Source organism: Thermobia domestica, chromosome 2, assembly GCF_964235325.1.
Source record: "Thermobia domestica chromosome 2, izTheDome1.hap1.1, whole genome shotgun sequence".
In the NCBI taxonomy this organism is placed as follows: Eukaryota; Metazoa; Arthropoda; class Insecta; order Zygentoma; family Lepismatidae; genus Thermobia; species Thermobia domestica.
The window spans coordinates 338,941,795-338,958,502 of NC_137455.1; the positions used below are offsets into that span (position 1 = coordinate 338,941,795).

The 16,708-nt window shown below is 36.3% G+C and overlaps 1 protein-coding gene across 1 annotated transcript in view; it reads left to right on the forward strand.

Moving 5' to 3' along the window:
• The window catches only part of LOC145678735 (C3 and PZP-like alpha-2-macroglobulin domain-containing protein 8), a 1,617,316-nt gene that overhangs the window by 135,577 nt on the left and 1,465,031 nt on the right, over positions 1–16,708 (forward strand). Inside the window, exon 2 of the mRNA XM_081749186.1 lies at positions 1,402–1,430. The gene's annotated coding sequence lies outside the window, so the exon portion shown is untranslated. The remainder of the gene's footprint in view (positions 1–1,401; positions 1,431–16,708) is intronic.

Below are 16,708 nucleotides of genomic sequence, written 5' to 3' on the forward strand. Positions count from 1 at the left end.
AACTCAACATACATTTTTTCACTTTCTCAATAAAACTATAATTGTTTAACAGAGAAATGGCTGATGTAGCATAAAACTTTGATCTTTCATATCATCTGTACCTTTCCTCTTATAAAACAGTATAGTTTTATCATTTTTTTTTCTGCACATGTAGGTGGAATTATTTTACAGTTACTTGTCGTCTTCTCGGGTACAGAATAATACACGTTTAATACTTCACGGACATAGTGGCTTTTAGTATTGGAACCCCCCACACACCGACAAAAAATTCTGGGTGCGTGCAAGGATCTTATAAAATAGAGAATGTGCCCTTACAACAAAATCTTGAAGCCATACGTCACAGTTTCGCCACCCCTACTCTGCCCACTCTGCCCAATAGGATCGTAATGTTTTGAGCCAACAATCATGGCGGAAATGAAAGTAGCCAATCAGAAGTGCCGATGCTCGGTTGCTTTTTGGTTTCACCGATTTAATAGGATGAAGATACGTATGGGCAGACCCTCTATTTATAACATCCTTGGGGTGCGTGCCTGATTTTCTCTTCCTCATTCTTCTTTCTTCTCCAAAACCACTATCGGTTACGTAAATAGTACCTCGGACATACACTTCTGTAGGCTACAAATATAAGTTGTTTTATGTCTACCTTACAAAAAGGATTTATGAAATTAAAACTCAAGTGTCCAAATGTTAATAATTCCTATATCTGGTTGTCATGATTGCTGAACTCTCTATTTCATGATCATTACGCTCTTCAATTGTAAACGTAGTCAGTGAAGCAAGTTTCAGTTCTTTTTTTAAAAATATGCACAAATAAAAACACCCAGACGCCAGAAGCAATGTCTAAATATGGTATAAGAATATATGAATCATTTGAAAAAAAAAAAAAAAAGGCCGCACATTTTGCTAAGATAAGCACGGACGTCAGGACGAGCATTATAAATAAGGACTTGCCTTGTCAAATACAATAACGCTAGTAATCCTACACTCTCTCACTCACTCTTTCGTAAAAATATAATTACTTACGTTATTACCTATAGTACCATTTTACGTTTCTCTTACGCGGAGGAGGGAGACATTAACTCTTCATCGATGTAAATAGTTTAAGTTGTTTTATTGGTAAGACACTATACTATTGATTGAAAGATGTATATCTCATTGCCACGAGGGGTCAGTTATCCTTTGAGTCTCCTAAATTCTCTTCATTATCTACTCCTCACATTCCTCAACTTCACCACACCAGCAGCCACTAGACTAGGAGTGGACGAGTGGTTTATTGATTGTAATTGATTATGTTAAAGATAACATTGTGTTAATATTATGTATGTATATAGTGAGTGCTTTTGTTTTTGTCTTTGCCTTATCAAATTTAAATTTTTCTTATGTTTTTTATTTATTTTTCAGATTGTTGGCTGCTACGTCTTTGAAACAAGGTCAGTTTTATTAAAACTATTTTTCTATTTAGAAGTCATTCATTTCGAGTAATTTATTTTTTTCTTTTAAGAATATCATTTGGCTTCAAGTGTCAACACCATACTTTTTCATTGTGCGAAGACTCCAATAATTTTTTTGGAGCTATTGTGATTTCAAGTGAAGCAAAGCGATGAAAATTTAGTTACAAAAACGGTCAAATGGTGTCGCCTGCGTGATAATTTGATTGGTGTTACGTGAACTAATGGTGTTCGAATATGGTTTAACTAATGTGTGCTTAAACTTCAATCCGATATACTGTTCATTACTTTGCTACAGGAGTATCATTTGAGGAGAGCAGAGGGCTTTTGTCTCCGCCCTGAGTTTTGAAAAACACATGCTTTCTTTAAAAATAAATCGTATGGTTATAAAAACTTGAAACTAATGTTGGTGGACAATCTTGCTATCTCCCCGCATCTGATAAAATTTGAAATGACACTACTGGTTGGCTCTTGAGAAATCAATATGAATCTATGTGAACTTTAAGCGAATATGAATGAAGGAGCATTATCGTGCGTTTATCGTGAAAGATTTGTGATATCCAAAAAATATATACAGTATTTACAAGGCAGGATACCCTGGTGTACCACGCCAATTGTGATAAGATTGCACAGACATAGAGAACATCGAAAAAGAAGCGACACACACACACACACACACACACACATATATATATATATATATATATATATATATATATATATATATATATATATATATAGGCCAACAAGCCCATTGAAAGGGTCAAATAGGGACATAAAAATGGGGTCAAAACGAGATTATGTGGAATATAGCGAGAACAAGAAGCGATATCGGAAAAGGTTAAATGTACGAATACTACCCATAGTCGACGCAAGGCAATGAGGTAGAACACACCCATGCGAAAAAAGCTGGACATCTGGAAATGGACCAATCACGCATACAATATTGTCGCAATGTGTTACGGAACTGAGCGAAGAGGGTGGTTTTTGCTTTGAGTGCATGTCACCCGTAAGCGAAAGAGACACAGATTTATCTCGATGCACGAAGATCGGAGAACACGCAGGAAGGATGAAAACGGCTCTAGTATACGCAGCCAGCGAGATAGTACTGTGCAGTTGGTTGCATATATCGTGTAATGAGAAAAACTATGAGATGGATGTTGGAAACGAAAACGTGCGTAGGCAGTAGTAACACAAAAACAAAGATGTTACTATTACTGTTATATTGTACGCGTATTTTGGTAGTAAAGAACTGTTGATACTCATGCGTGGTACTGATATTACTGTTGCTGTTTATTTTACGTGTGTGGACCACCTGCTATTACATTATACTGTGCTATGCATTTTTGTTCCCATTGCATGATATATGAAACCCACTGCACAGTACTGTCTCGCTGGCTGCCTATACGAACGGCGTTTGCATCCTTTCCTGCGTGTTCTCCCATCTTCATGCATTGAGATGAATCTGCGTCTCTCTCGCATACGGGTGACATATGCACCCAAAACAAAAACACGTATTTTCTGCTTTCGTTTATTCTTTCTAGGGATGGTACCGAGACCGAGACTAGTCTCGGTCTCGTCTCGGTCTCGTCTCGAATTATCGAGACGAGACCGAGACCGAGACGGACTTTTATATACCGAGACGAGACCGAGACCGAGACGGACTTTTACATACCGAGACGAGACCGAGACCGAGACAGACCTCTATAAATCGAGACGAGACCATGCTCAGTCTCGAAAGTCTCGGTCTCGTCTCGAATATTGATAGTTATTTTTCCTTTACTCAAAATTTGTTTCGTTGCTGTATGAAATAATATGGGAACAGTTGATTGATGTACAGTGGCGTATTTAGGGGGTAGGTATCGGGCTCAAGCCCCTCCCGAAATAAATTTATAATAATTTTTTCGCATTGCACGTACAACACAAATGTTTGTTACCCGTTCCTCAAGCTTCTCTCAAAACAAAATCCAATGCTGTTGTATATTATCTTCTCTCTCTCTCTCTCTATCATATATATATATATATATATATATATATATATATATATATATATATAGGGCGTATATAAGGTTGCCCATTTTAATCTTTCCACGGAAATATCTCGAAAACGGTTGAACATAAATAAACTGAACAAAAACTCAAATAAGAAATACCATGAGGCAAATCGAACGGCGATGTCATGCTGCTCCCCAGGTCCGCTTTTCATGGGCGCCCGGGGCCCAACTTTAAAATCTTAAATGGAAACATGAGTCGAGTAACACCTCGTTCGATAGGTCTTTAAAAAATAAAAAGCGATGTGGCAAAAGATTTTTCATATCTGTCACCGTATTCAAAATAGCCCGCAAGATATGTTACCTGCATCAGATAAAGGTCTAATAGCACTAATATGAAAACGGTTAAATATAAATGAACCAAAGAAAAATTCAAATATTAAATTCACGGAGCAAATCGAATGATATTGTCGCGGTGCCCCCAGGGCCGGCTTTCATGGGGGCCCAGGCCCAACTTAGAAATTTTAAACGAAAATAAGGGTCAAATGATACCTCGTTCGATAGATCTTCATACTCTAAACAGCGTTGTGGCAAAAGATTGTTCATATGGGTCACCGTTTTCAAAATTGCCGCCAAGACATGGTACCTGTATCAGATAAAACGTCCAGTACCACTAATATGAAAACGGTTGAAGATAATAACGTATGAACGGAATAAAATTCCTATAGGAGATCACAGAGGGTATTTATCATTCCAGTACTCGAAAATGTTGCAACAGAGGAGAAGATGCTTAGAGTAAAAGTGCCATAATGCAAAGGAGGAAATCTAGTTTCTAGAAAATCATCGTTAGAACGTCCTCCGTAAGTGGGTGAAGCGGGACGGGAAGAAACGGTGAAATTGCAAATGAGAACCTTAGTTTTTGCAAATTGTATCTACACAACAAAATTATCTGAAATGTGATTTTATAACAGATAGGTGTCTGTAATAGAAAAAAAAAAGTAAGTAAAATACTTGTTAAATATTACTTTCCATTTTGATTGCAGGCAATGATTTGTGCAAAAATGAATCAACTGAAATGCGAAACCAATTTGTCGAACAATGCAATTTTAGAACAACGTGTACAAATGTTGGTTTTGTTCAAAAGTCGTCTGCACAATATTGGCTCATTACTTCATTACAATAACAGTCACTTGTACACCCAAGTGTTTCAGACAAACCATACCTATTGCAAGTAAAAGTGGGGTTCTCATTTGAGATTTTACCATTCATTTCCGCTTCACTCATTTATGGAGAGAGATCGGAAAGATAATTTTCTAAGAATTAGATTTCCTCTTTAGCATTATCTCACTTATACTTTAATAATCTTTTTCTCCGTTGGATTATTCTCGAGGCATGGAATAATAAATACCTTCTGCGATTTCCTATACGAATTTTATCCTGTTCATTTATCTCCAAACGTTTTCATATTAGTGGTACTGAACGTTTTATCTAATACAGGCACCATGTCTTGGCGCCCATTTTCAATACGATAACCGATATGAAATTTTTTACCACAACACTTTTTAGTTTTTAAAGATCTATCGAATGAGATGTCACTCGCCCCTGGTTTCGAATTAAAATTTTAAAGTTGGGCCCCGGGCGCCCTTGAAGAGAGGCCCTGAGGGACACCATGACATCACTATTCGATTTGCCCCATAGTATTTTCTATTTGAGTTTTTGTTCAGTTCATTTATGTTTAACCGTTTTCGAGATATTTCCGTGTAAAGATTAAAATGAGCCACCCTATATAGGTATATATATATATATATATATATATATATATATATATATATATATATATATATATATATAGGGTGGCCCATTATATGTGAGCTAAACCATACTTTGCCTCTTTATCCAGTGTAAAGCAGGATTGAAGCTCATTTTATTCAGTGTATACCTGAACGTTAAGTGGGGATATAGCCCCTATAACCCTTCCCTTGGATCCGCGCCTATATACAGCGGACTTTTTTTTTAATTCGAACTTGGATAATTCGAACAAAAACTTATTCCCCTTGGAAACTTTATTAAAAACAATAGTAAAAAATCGTGGGTAAATCGAACATTTGAACCTCCTCTTTGGATAATTCGAAGTACTTACAGTGGAAAAATTTGTAGTGTTCGACAAATTGTAAATAGATATAGAACAATGTAATTTCAACTGGTTTTTATTTATCTGTTATCTTATCCAGAAGCGACCATGGGAAAGAGATATTTTGTTGATACCACCTTAGCTGGACTCCCTCACGTTATAGAGAATCCGGCAGAAGATGGTTGGTACGCATCTCTCCACCTCCTCAATAACCTGGAAGTCTCCATCTCTTCTGTAGAAATGTCAATGACATCGAACCCTGTCCTCCACTAGCCAATGACTTACAAGAACGAGATATTTGTGCAATTCTTTTTAACTAAACTAAAACAGTGACAAAAAGGCAAACAGATTCGTTTGTGATCTATTGGCTTGCATTATGCACAATGTCGAATCGCGGCGCCTATTCTAATTCCTTACAAAAATGTGGTCCTTATAGGTAAGGTGCATTGCATGTTAATTAGTTTTTCATATACAGTACAGTTATTTTGTTCCCTTGCTTTTACTTTAAAATGAGAGTTTTTGGTTAATTCGATTTTTTTTCTTGTCCCCTTGCACTTCGAATTTAAGTTCTAAATACACCCTAGTTACATTTCACTTGTTTTAGTTTCACCACCGACCACCTCAAACTCGATCCATACCATATAGCTATATGCAATTATTCAAGGACTTCCAGTTAGTAATACACATTGTGTAGATTTTTGGTTTGGTTTCGTTTGGTTTAGTTTAACGTCCCATGATTATGCTAGGGCGTCTAAAGGAGACGTGGAGCTAATGATAATTATAATTGAATCCGAACTAATTCGGTCATTCAACTGTACCCACACCGGAAATCGAATTCGGGACCACTCGAACCGAAGCCAACCGTGCTAGCCGCTAGACCAAATGGAGGTCCTCACATTGTGTTGATTTAAATCATTGAGTCAGTGTTGCCAGATTTGAATATCAAAAAGTAGCGTGTCTGTGCTCCAAAAATAGCGAATTTGAACTATTTGTAGGCCAAATATATACAGTAGAAATGAATTGTTTGGCAACTAATAACTGCTACTGATTGAATAATTTTTAACATGGGCTGGAAAATGTGCTGGACATATTGCAAGAAATTATGATCGATGAACAAAAACAATTCTAGACAGGATTCCACGAGATAAAAACAGCCTAGGAAACGTTCTGATACAAGAAGGTTTGACAAAATCAAGAACAACTGGGGGTTAACCTGAAAAAGAATTGCTCAATAGATAGTTGAGGAGAAGATTTGGAAATACTTCATCCAGCAGTGGATTGACAATGGTTGATTATGATTATGGCTATGATTTTATTATATCTGAACCTCAGAGGTAAAGTAAACTAAGTCATAATTTCGTAATTTCACAGGAGAAGCGAAGAACCATTTACTTAAGTAAGACCTTTAGTACTGTTTTCAAACTATACTAAGTAGTTACAAAGTAGTAGGATGCTTTTAGACTTAAATTGTTACACCACTAGAAAGAACATAGTCTAAGATCAAAATTTAACGAAATTCATACAGCGAAAAACAAATTTGATCCTTCATATTGCATCAAAACTACGAAAATTAATACAAAAGAAAACTAGAAAGTTAAGAATCACTTGTTTTGCCGGGACAGAGAAAATAGATACATATAGCTCGAATTACCTATATACTTACATAATATGTATGTCCATGTTTCGCAAGTAATTTTCAAGCAATATAAAATTTGAGCGTAATGAACGCATGATTAGTTTTCTCGAATAAAGATCACATGCACCGCTGAGAAAAATGAAATGAAATCTTTGAGTTTTACGTCCCACAGTTATGCCGGTTAGGCTAAAGGAGACGGTGATGATGAGTCATGAATGAAATGGTAGAATGAAGAAAGTGAGAGGAAACGGAGAACCCAGAGGAAACCCACGCATACGGTGTTTGTCCACCACAAAATTCACTTGGTGGGGATTGGAATCGAACCCTGGACTCCAAGCACCAGAGGTGAACGCTCTACCACTGAGCCACCGCGGCCCGATGCACCGCTGAGAACTCAGGAATAAGCTTAATCTATGTTACGGCACTGGATATATCCTTATACATTACGACCTTATAAACTTGTATAAGAAACAGAATGTACTTAAAGTGAGACGCGAACTATACGAAACATAAGACTTTGAATCTAACTTGTTTGTTGGTCCAACCCGAGACCACAGATGCAAAGATGAGTGCTGTAGCTCCCACCATAAGGTTAAGGAAGTGCCTGTGTTTAAGTGTCAATTAAACACAGATGTAAAACGGTAATAAAATATTTGATCGATTTGAAACAAAACATATGGTAGTAATAATTTACTCTATTTGTTAAGATAATGAACGTTATATTCTGTTTTTAAAATGACAATCAAAGCAGAGTGTTTTTGGATAATAACTGTGAAATTGTAAAATTTCAATTTCGGTACGATTAAATACATTCGTGCTGCTATGTGTTGCGTTATCCGTTAGGAGGTATTGAACAATTCTGATTCAAAGGAAGTACTGTATAGTACTGCAGTTAACTTAATAGAGTTTAATTGTATAGGCCCTACTGAGGCTATTTGAGGCAAAGTTTATTGCTGAAAGTGAAATATGGGTTACTATTAGGGTTTTATCCCAGGTATGTTATACCCACAGTGATGATTGAACCCGGAACACACCCATGGAAAGCATTAGCGCTAGCAAATTAGCTACGAAGAAGTACATCATACCATAATTCTGTCAAGAATGAAGGCAAAAAGTAAGAACCGGACACGACAGACTGTACGATAATAATGCTTTCACAATTTTAATTTCATACTATTTATTTCGAGACTTTCGAGACGAGACCCGAGACGAGACCGAGACTTGGCCTTCGAGACCGAGACCGAGATCGAGACAAGCATCTGTTGACCGAGACGAGACCGAGACGGCGAATTTTGACTCGAGACGAGATCGAGACCGAGACCGCTACTTATCAACCGAGACGAGACCGAGACTGTACAAAGTCTCGTCTCGTCTCGTCTCGATACCATCCCTAATTCTTTCTTCCTGCTTCTTACTACCTTCTTAGTTCAGTTCCGTAACACATTGCGACAATGTTGTACACGTGATCAGTCCATCTCCGGATGTTCTGCTTTCTTCGTATGGATGTGTTCTACCTCATTGCCTTGCGTGGATTATGGGTAGTATTTCGTACATTTAACCTTTCCAGATATCTCTTCTTGTTCTCGCTATATTCCACATAATCTCATTTTGATCCCATTTTTATGCCCTTGTTTGACCCTTTCAGTGCACTTGTTGGCCGATATAAAAAATACGTGTCGTGTCTTTTTCGATGTTCTCTATGTCTGTGCAATATTATTACAATAAGTGTGTTACACCCTGCGTTGTTAGATAAGTTCCATTAAAATGATCTAACTCCTGTGAGCTTTGAATGTTCGGAAAATGAGCTCTGTTTTGATACAGATGATGCCACACCACACGAAATTTAGTTTTAAAATGTTTTCAGTTATATAACACTTACTTACTCTGGTGCGATCGTAGACTATATCAATTTGAATCTCGTTTACTTTAATTTCGGATTTCTTCCGTTTCCTCCTACATTTTCATCTCACACTCATGTCATAACAATTCACTTTTATTAATTATGCATCTCCGTTATTTTGTAACGTAAAGCTGAAACATTTTATTTCCTTCTTACCCATTTGGGACCAATATTTGTTCATGCAGAAAAACTGTTTCAAGTGACATATTTGTACACTTTAGTCAAACGGCACTTGCACTACTGAACTTCTACAAAGGCTGATTGACTGTTGTCAGATCACTTGTCTCGAAAAGCCCAACCGCCCCACCACAAATAACTCACTTTGATATGTTGTTCCAAAACCATGTTCCAATAATGGAACAGCGGTCCCAAATGGGTATGATTCATTAACTATGTATGAAGATCTGAATTTTACTTCTTTGTTTCCCAAGCTATTGCTAAGGCATAGAAGAGTAAGAACGTAAATAGTGATTTCGTTTGTCTATATGTGATGCTGTGACATCATCACAAACATTCACTAGTTCTGTTTGTATTCAAGCTAAAACGCGGTGTTCGTTATAAAGTTCATGAATGGGCTTCCCTCCTAAAAATTTCTATATTCACTTTAGAAGAGTATTCTAAGTAGCTTTGTTATGTTTGTGGTGTACAAACAAGAATGATCATAACAATTTTAGATTATGATTTTTCGGACAAAGCGAGTTCTGTCAGGTCCTTTGTAGGGTGTACCTCTTAGTGAGTTGGTCAAGATGTGAGATAGCAACCCTTTTGTGAAATTGCAGAGTGATTACTCTAGAAACGTGAACGAAAAGCAAGATACTTTGTTGTAGAAAGGTGATGAAGGTGATATGAACAAAATTCGCTTGTCATGTTCGCCATTTTTTGATGTACCAAAACATATATATGGGAGGGATCTTATTAATATGAAAGTTGGAAATTTGTAAGTCATTAGAAGAGAAAAACTTTTTCAAATGCTTCGTTATGTTATCATGTTTCAACAAAATTTTGCCCTTTTTGCAAAATTTCCTACTTTCGACAGGTTGAAGGTTACGAAATTTGCTAAAAGAAAAATTTTGAATTTAAATCCTCTGCACGTTGTGTAAGATCTTGCGGGAATGATTTCATTTGAACAGCTATCCTATTCTAAAGAAAATAATGTATGCATCATACTCCTACAACACTTAGAACATAAGTAGATGTTATTCATCCTTCCCCGCTGGTCTAGCTGCTAGCGCGTGCATCTTTGGTACACGTGGTCCCGCGTGCGAGTTTCCGGTGGGCGGAGCATTAAAATTGTACACATTAGAATCATTCGGATTTTTTCTTAAGATGTGGGTCCGCGTCTCATATAGTCTCGGTGCTCAAGAGGGTCACTAAACGTCAACAAACAAATAGTACTTATTTACATGAAAATATAATATGATTTTACCCAAAATTTAAGGTTGTGTTAAACGGATGAAGATTTTCTGAAATCTTAGTACACAGTATAATATGATAAAGGAAGTACAATTATTTTTTAAAAAAATTTCACCCTAGTTTCTAGAAATGGAAGAGGAACAACTAGTATGGCAATATAGTAGCACTAATGCATAGCTTCAATGAGCATAGACTATAGTTATCAAAATGATAGGAATAATAGAAAATACAGCTTGCCTTATTGGTACGGCGATAAATTAATTTTGCCCTATAGACAAAATTCAGGGATTCTTCCCTTTATATTCGGGGATTTAGGCATAGTTGTGAATGATTTACACGGGAATAGGGACCATTGCTTAAACAGTATAGCTCAGTCGTGTAAGCGATGATGGAGGAAGGTACTTAGCTAACTTCTCTAGAATGACCGTTGATGTTCCATAACTTTCGTGTATAAAAATTGAATGGACAGAACAAGTTTTGAAGATCATCTTGGTGCTCCAAGCACCTGGCTTGGCTAGTGGCTGGGTGTAATTGAAAGATTGGGCCGTTGTTAGGTAACATGCTCACCTAAAATTACCACATACTTAGGAAGAACCTGCTCTCCTAAAATGGCCACACTCACCGGCAATAATACTTCCTTAAGAATTATCATAGAATTAACAGAATGCTATAAAATACATACACCACCAGAGAGGCACTTCTCAATAAGTAGACAGTTGGGAGCAAATTATTCTTTGGGTTTCTGTTATACATAAACTTTGTGTTGTCCACGAGACGAGATTTGAGATTGCCATACAGCAAATTTCAAAGGCTGTCCAATTAGGTATATAGACAAGATCATCGCTCTTCGCTTCAAAGTTCAGAATGTGCCCTCCTCCAATGAGCTTCTACCGCTCGTCCGAGAAGAGAATTCTCTCCACACAGATCAAGCCAAGACCCTCCCTACTTATGCCGATACAGCTATTTCTCCTAGATAGCCACCGTCTGGTATGTTCAGAACAGAAGCTGACAGAAATTTCCGCCGTTTCCCCTTTACAGCATGTAATGGACGTCATTCGAGATTTTAAATTTCCAGATCTTCCAAATCGTAAGGGGGAAACCTACCACAATTGCGTGCCGCCACGGATTCACTCACGAAACTATCACTTCTTTGTGAAATAATTGATACCATCATGAAGACTTCAACCCACTAAGACGAGATATGAAACCATTCATGATAGACACACTTATGAAGAGAAATTCCTCTTCCACACGGCATCATCTGATTGGCTCCAGCAACCATCAGTTAAATCATCAATCATTCTATAACAGACCGGCAGCAGTCTGTACTTCATCTTCTTGCTTAGTGATGCTACCCCCTTCTCCATATTCCTTTGCAGCGGTTATCACCATCTTCATTTAATCGCGTCAGACTTACCACATTCGTTTCTCTCTTTCCGAAAGATCGAGGTAATCATCATATAAATCATACTAGTCCCAAGCACCTGAGACAGGAACAGATGTTCCAAATACTTCAAATGCTGACACTTCAGATGACGCTTCTCAACATCTATAAGAGGTGTAGGTATTGAGTTCCTGGAACTCAGACATGATATTTGTCAACATAACTTTCAGCCTTCGACTTTTGAAACACCTTGTACTGTAAAATTCTTGCTTTCCAGCTGACAGAAATGTTTTCATAAATTATTTATTTTTAACATTTTGGAGCATATCGTAGACCTGAGAAACTCGGCATATTATGGATAATGTAATTTGTTTTCCACTTTTCTCCATTAGATGTCTGAGAGATATTTAGAATATTTTCCGTAAATATGTGTTGAAACTTGTTTTATTTTTAGAAGTTGAATCCCATTTGTTTATTGGCCTTTTTAAATTAGTGTAAAAATGTTACGTATTTGAGACCTAGAATTGCAGCAAAGTTAAGAATAGTTTGTTATATGAAAATCAATGCAGAGCATAAGTCACAAAAGGTATTCATATACGGAAAACAAACGAGGGTATTCAATAAGACATTTTTGTATAAAACATTACTCTGATTTAAATATCTGAAGAAATACGTCCTATATGTAAACGGGAAATTTAAAGCTCGTATGAAGAATATGGAAAAAACCTATTGTCTACCCAATATCTTTTCAAATTCAGAATTCTCTTGGACTTACGTTAGAAAGACAAAACGTAGTTACGACAGAGTACTTTAGCTTATGAATAACGTCATCTGAATAGCAAAATAAATATTGCTAATACGTTTGTGCAACACATGCAAGTCTCATTTAACACATCTGAAAATAATCTTGAGTCTTTATCACCACTCACCCTCTTTTTTTTTTATTTAGTGCATAAATAAAATACAATGCACAATAGCAAAAATACATGAAGTGAGTCAGGTAGTATCTACAAAATATTTAACGGGTTTCAAATCTTTCCTTATAAGAAGTAAGCCAAGAAGTATCTGCAAAATGCTATTACCTATAGTAATAACGGTTATCAAACCTTTTTATAGGAACTTAGCAGCTAGTATCTACAAAATGCTAATAGATATAGTAATAACAGTTTCAAAGCCTTTTCTTGTAGGAAGAGCCAGGCAGTATCTATAAAATGTTATTGCACATAGTAATAACCGTTTTCAGACCTTTTCTTACAGGAAGTGAGCCAGACCGTATCTACAACATCCATTACATATAGTAATAACCGTTCCCAAACCTTTTCTTATAGAAAGGAGCCAAGTAGTATGTACAAAATGCTATTACATATAGTAATAACCGTTTTCAAACATTTTCTTATAGGAACTGAGCCAGGTAGTATCTACAAAATACTATTAAATAAACTAATAACCGATTTCAAATCTTTTGCCTTAGACCATTAAGTTGAGTGTGCAGTTTATGACGTCATGATTGTTGGGATCAGAAATTTATACACTGTTCAGAGAGTCTTAGAAGCAACTATAAGCTCATACACTGCGTTTCTAAAGCCCGCGAACTCTAATTTAAGGAAATTATAAACAGTTACAAATTCTTCGCATTTCAAGTATTATCACATGAAAATATTTACCTTGACTAGAGTTTGTCGTTACATAATGATGAGCAACAAAGTTTTTTATTTAGAGAAGATGTTTCAAATGTTTACTATCATCTGCTAGGCACAAGTTAGCATATCAACATATATTGGAAGTCACTTTGTGTAATGTTGTGACCAGGATATCTCTCATTGATCTGGTTATAATCTCCTGCAAGTCCTGGATTGTTCCGGATTGTTTTCTGTACACTATGGTCTTAAGATAACTCCACAAATAGAAATCTGGAGGGCTTAGGTCTGGCGAACGAGGCGGACACAAGTTTTTCGATATCAATCGATTCCCAAAAAAATGCCTGATAATCTTCCGTTCACTCATTTGATGTATGGCTTGTTGCTCCATTCTGTTGGAACCAAGAGTAACGTTTGTCTTCCTTAAATCAAGCTACAAATTGAGTGATGATATTACTATACACTTCTGAATCTACAGTCATGTTGAAAAAATTGGACCCACAAATCTTCTTAAAATTGCACATCATACTCTCACTTTTTCAGAATGACGTAAAACTTAATGTACTGCACAAGGATTTTCTGTAGCGCATATCAGCGTATACTACTACTACTACTACTACTACTACTACTACTACTACTACTACTACTACTAATAATAATAATAATAATAATAATAATAATAATAATAATAATAATAATAAAATCCTCGTGGCTAAGCAGTTAGCAAACGTGTCTTTGGCGTGGGAGACCCGGATTCGATTTCTGATGGAAGCTCATGTGGTTTGGATCCCTCGTTAAGTTGTAGGCCCACGTCTCGCATAGCCTCGCTGCTAAAGGGGACGATAAATTCAAATCAAATTATTATTATTATTATTATTATTATTATTATTAGTAGTAGTAGTAGTAGTAGTAGTAGTAGTAGTAGTAGTAGTAGTAGTAGTATTGCTATGAATTAGTAATAGGAACATTGTAATGGAGCTAGTACTGTTGATAAATTGATATTGATTATTGCATTGATAACGTCTACATGAAAGGAACAGGAAATGTTACCACAGTAACACAATGGGGCATTTAATACTTGCTAATATAGTTAGTGACTAAAATAGAAGTAATTTCGTAACTTTTCGTAATAATCTATTCTTTTTACATGTGTAACAGAACAAAATGGTTTATTTCTTCACGTGTAAATACTGTTGAGTGTCAACATTATACTTCATGAAATTGCCTACCTTGCCCTCCCCTATATGATGTCATTGGTTCTACATTAACTTCAGGATTTCGTCACATTTAAACAATGGACACATTTTAGCCTTCGCAAACTGACTGCTTAGAATTTATCAACTATCTCTAAATACTTATTACTAAGTTAGAATTTTATTGCAGTATAAATTTGCAGAATGCAAAATATAAAATGCATTTATGTACTAAACGTCTTTCAAAAATTACCTAAAATATGTTTAGAAACGCTTTAAACTGTGCTATTGAGCCTTAGAATGTAAACAGTGACGTATTTAGGGGTGGCTATCGGGCTCAAGCTCCCCGAAATTAGTTTGTTATATACAAAACTTTATTAAAATTTATCGGCACCCAAAAGGTAAAATTTGTCGCCACTGAATGTAAATATTATATCCCTTTTTAGATACATTTAGCAGAAATTTATATCGGAAGGAGTCCATATGTTTTGCGGAGTTCAAATTCAATACGAAAATAGAATAAACCTGGTATTAAAATTTGTAAAATAACACCTTAAATTAGACTAAATGTACATAAAAATCAGGATTTCGGAGAAGTGTATTTTTATTTTTCAAAAACACATAGTTTGCATCAATTCAGTACCCTTTGGTGGTGTGTACCGGTACGGCGCTTCGTATGTTACAAACAAACAATAACGTGTGTTTGTAATTAATTTTCTGATGGTGAAATATTTAGCATCTTCCAATTTAGAATACATATTTTACCATGTATTGTACCTATCATAGTGCGTCACAACAGTAACAATATTTACAACATTTTGTCCCTGCGAATCACATGTTACACCCGCGGAAATCCATTTTTCTTTTCCGTTTACATCACGCAGCATTGTTTGATCGTAAATTCTTTCTACGTAATTCTTAATTAACTGTCAATTACTAAGTGTTTATATAAGCACACTATTACTAACCCCGGGCGAATTTTCGCCCTATGTTCAATGCAGTAGTCAAACTATAGACGTCTGTATACTTCCACTTCCACTTGCCCACTGAGTGATAAAAAACAAATAAAACACACCGGAAGACAGTTTTGTAGGTTGTAACCTCTTTTGGCGGTAAGCGAAAATAATTTTCTTAGGTTTTTTTTTCACCCTGGGTTAGTATTTAAGGGTTAATGTCGAAGAATCAGGGAATGGTCAAGCTCTGAAATAGCGAACAATTTCACATTGTCTACTTTACTCAAAGGTATCTGAGCACCACAGATAAATTCCTCATTCATACCAATCGTTGAAAAACACAGAATGATTTATTTTATACACCACGCTGACCAAGGAGTTACTACTTTTTAGTTTTTTGGAAGCACGTAGCTTAGGTCCACGTTTGTTTTTCTCCCTCCTGTATATGATGTTCCACAGTAAATTCTCTTTCAGCCTGGGGTAAAAGTAAATCTGAAAATGTAGGTAGAGGCACGAAGTCCCCCTGTTTCCCTGTCTATCTTTGCCCATTGTAATTTTTTTAGGAACTGGAGGGACGCCGTACATATTTTTTGGAGGTGAGGGGACGGCGTACCCCCCGCGTCCCCCGCACTTTTACCCCTGCTTTCAGCTCCAACTGTAGTATTATACATATTACATTAGACAGCAAAGCCATCCTCAATAAAACCTTTTCCACCACCAAATTCAGAAAAAACGATTGTTTTTTAAGATGTTCTCTTTCTAACTTTAGGCATTTTGCAATAACTACGCTGCAATCTGTACAAAACTGCCTGTCTTAACTGATAATTTAGATTACAATGGATCTAGAAATATATACACAGTTGAAGGTGGAACGGGTGAAGGGGAAAGGGGGACATATTCATAAAATAATTGCAACTTCTAATAATACACAAGTCGAAGCCACCAAAACCTGGTGTGTTCTTTTCTTTACGTAAAGTGAGCGTAACTTAGAGAATACGTACCGCATCTTGTTTCGCTTTTAA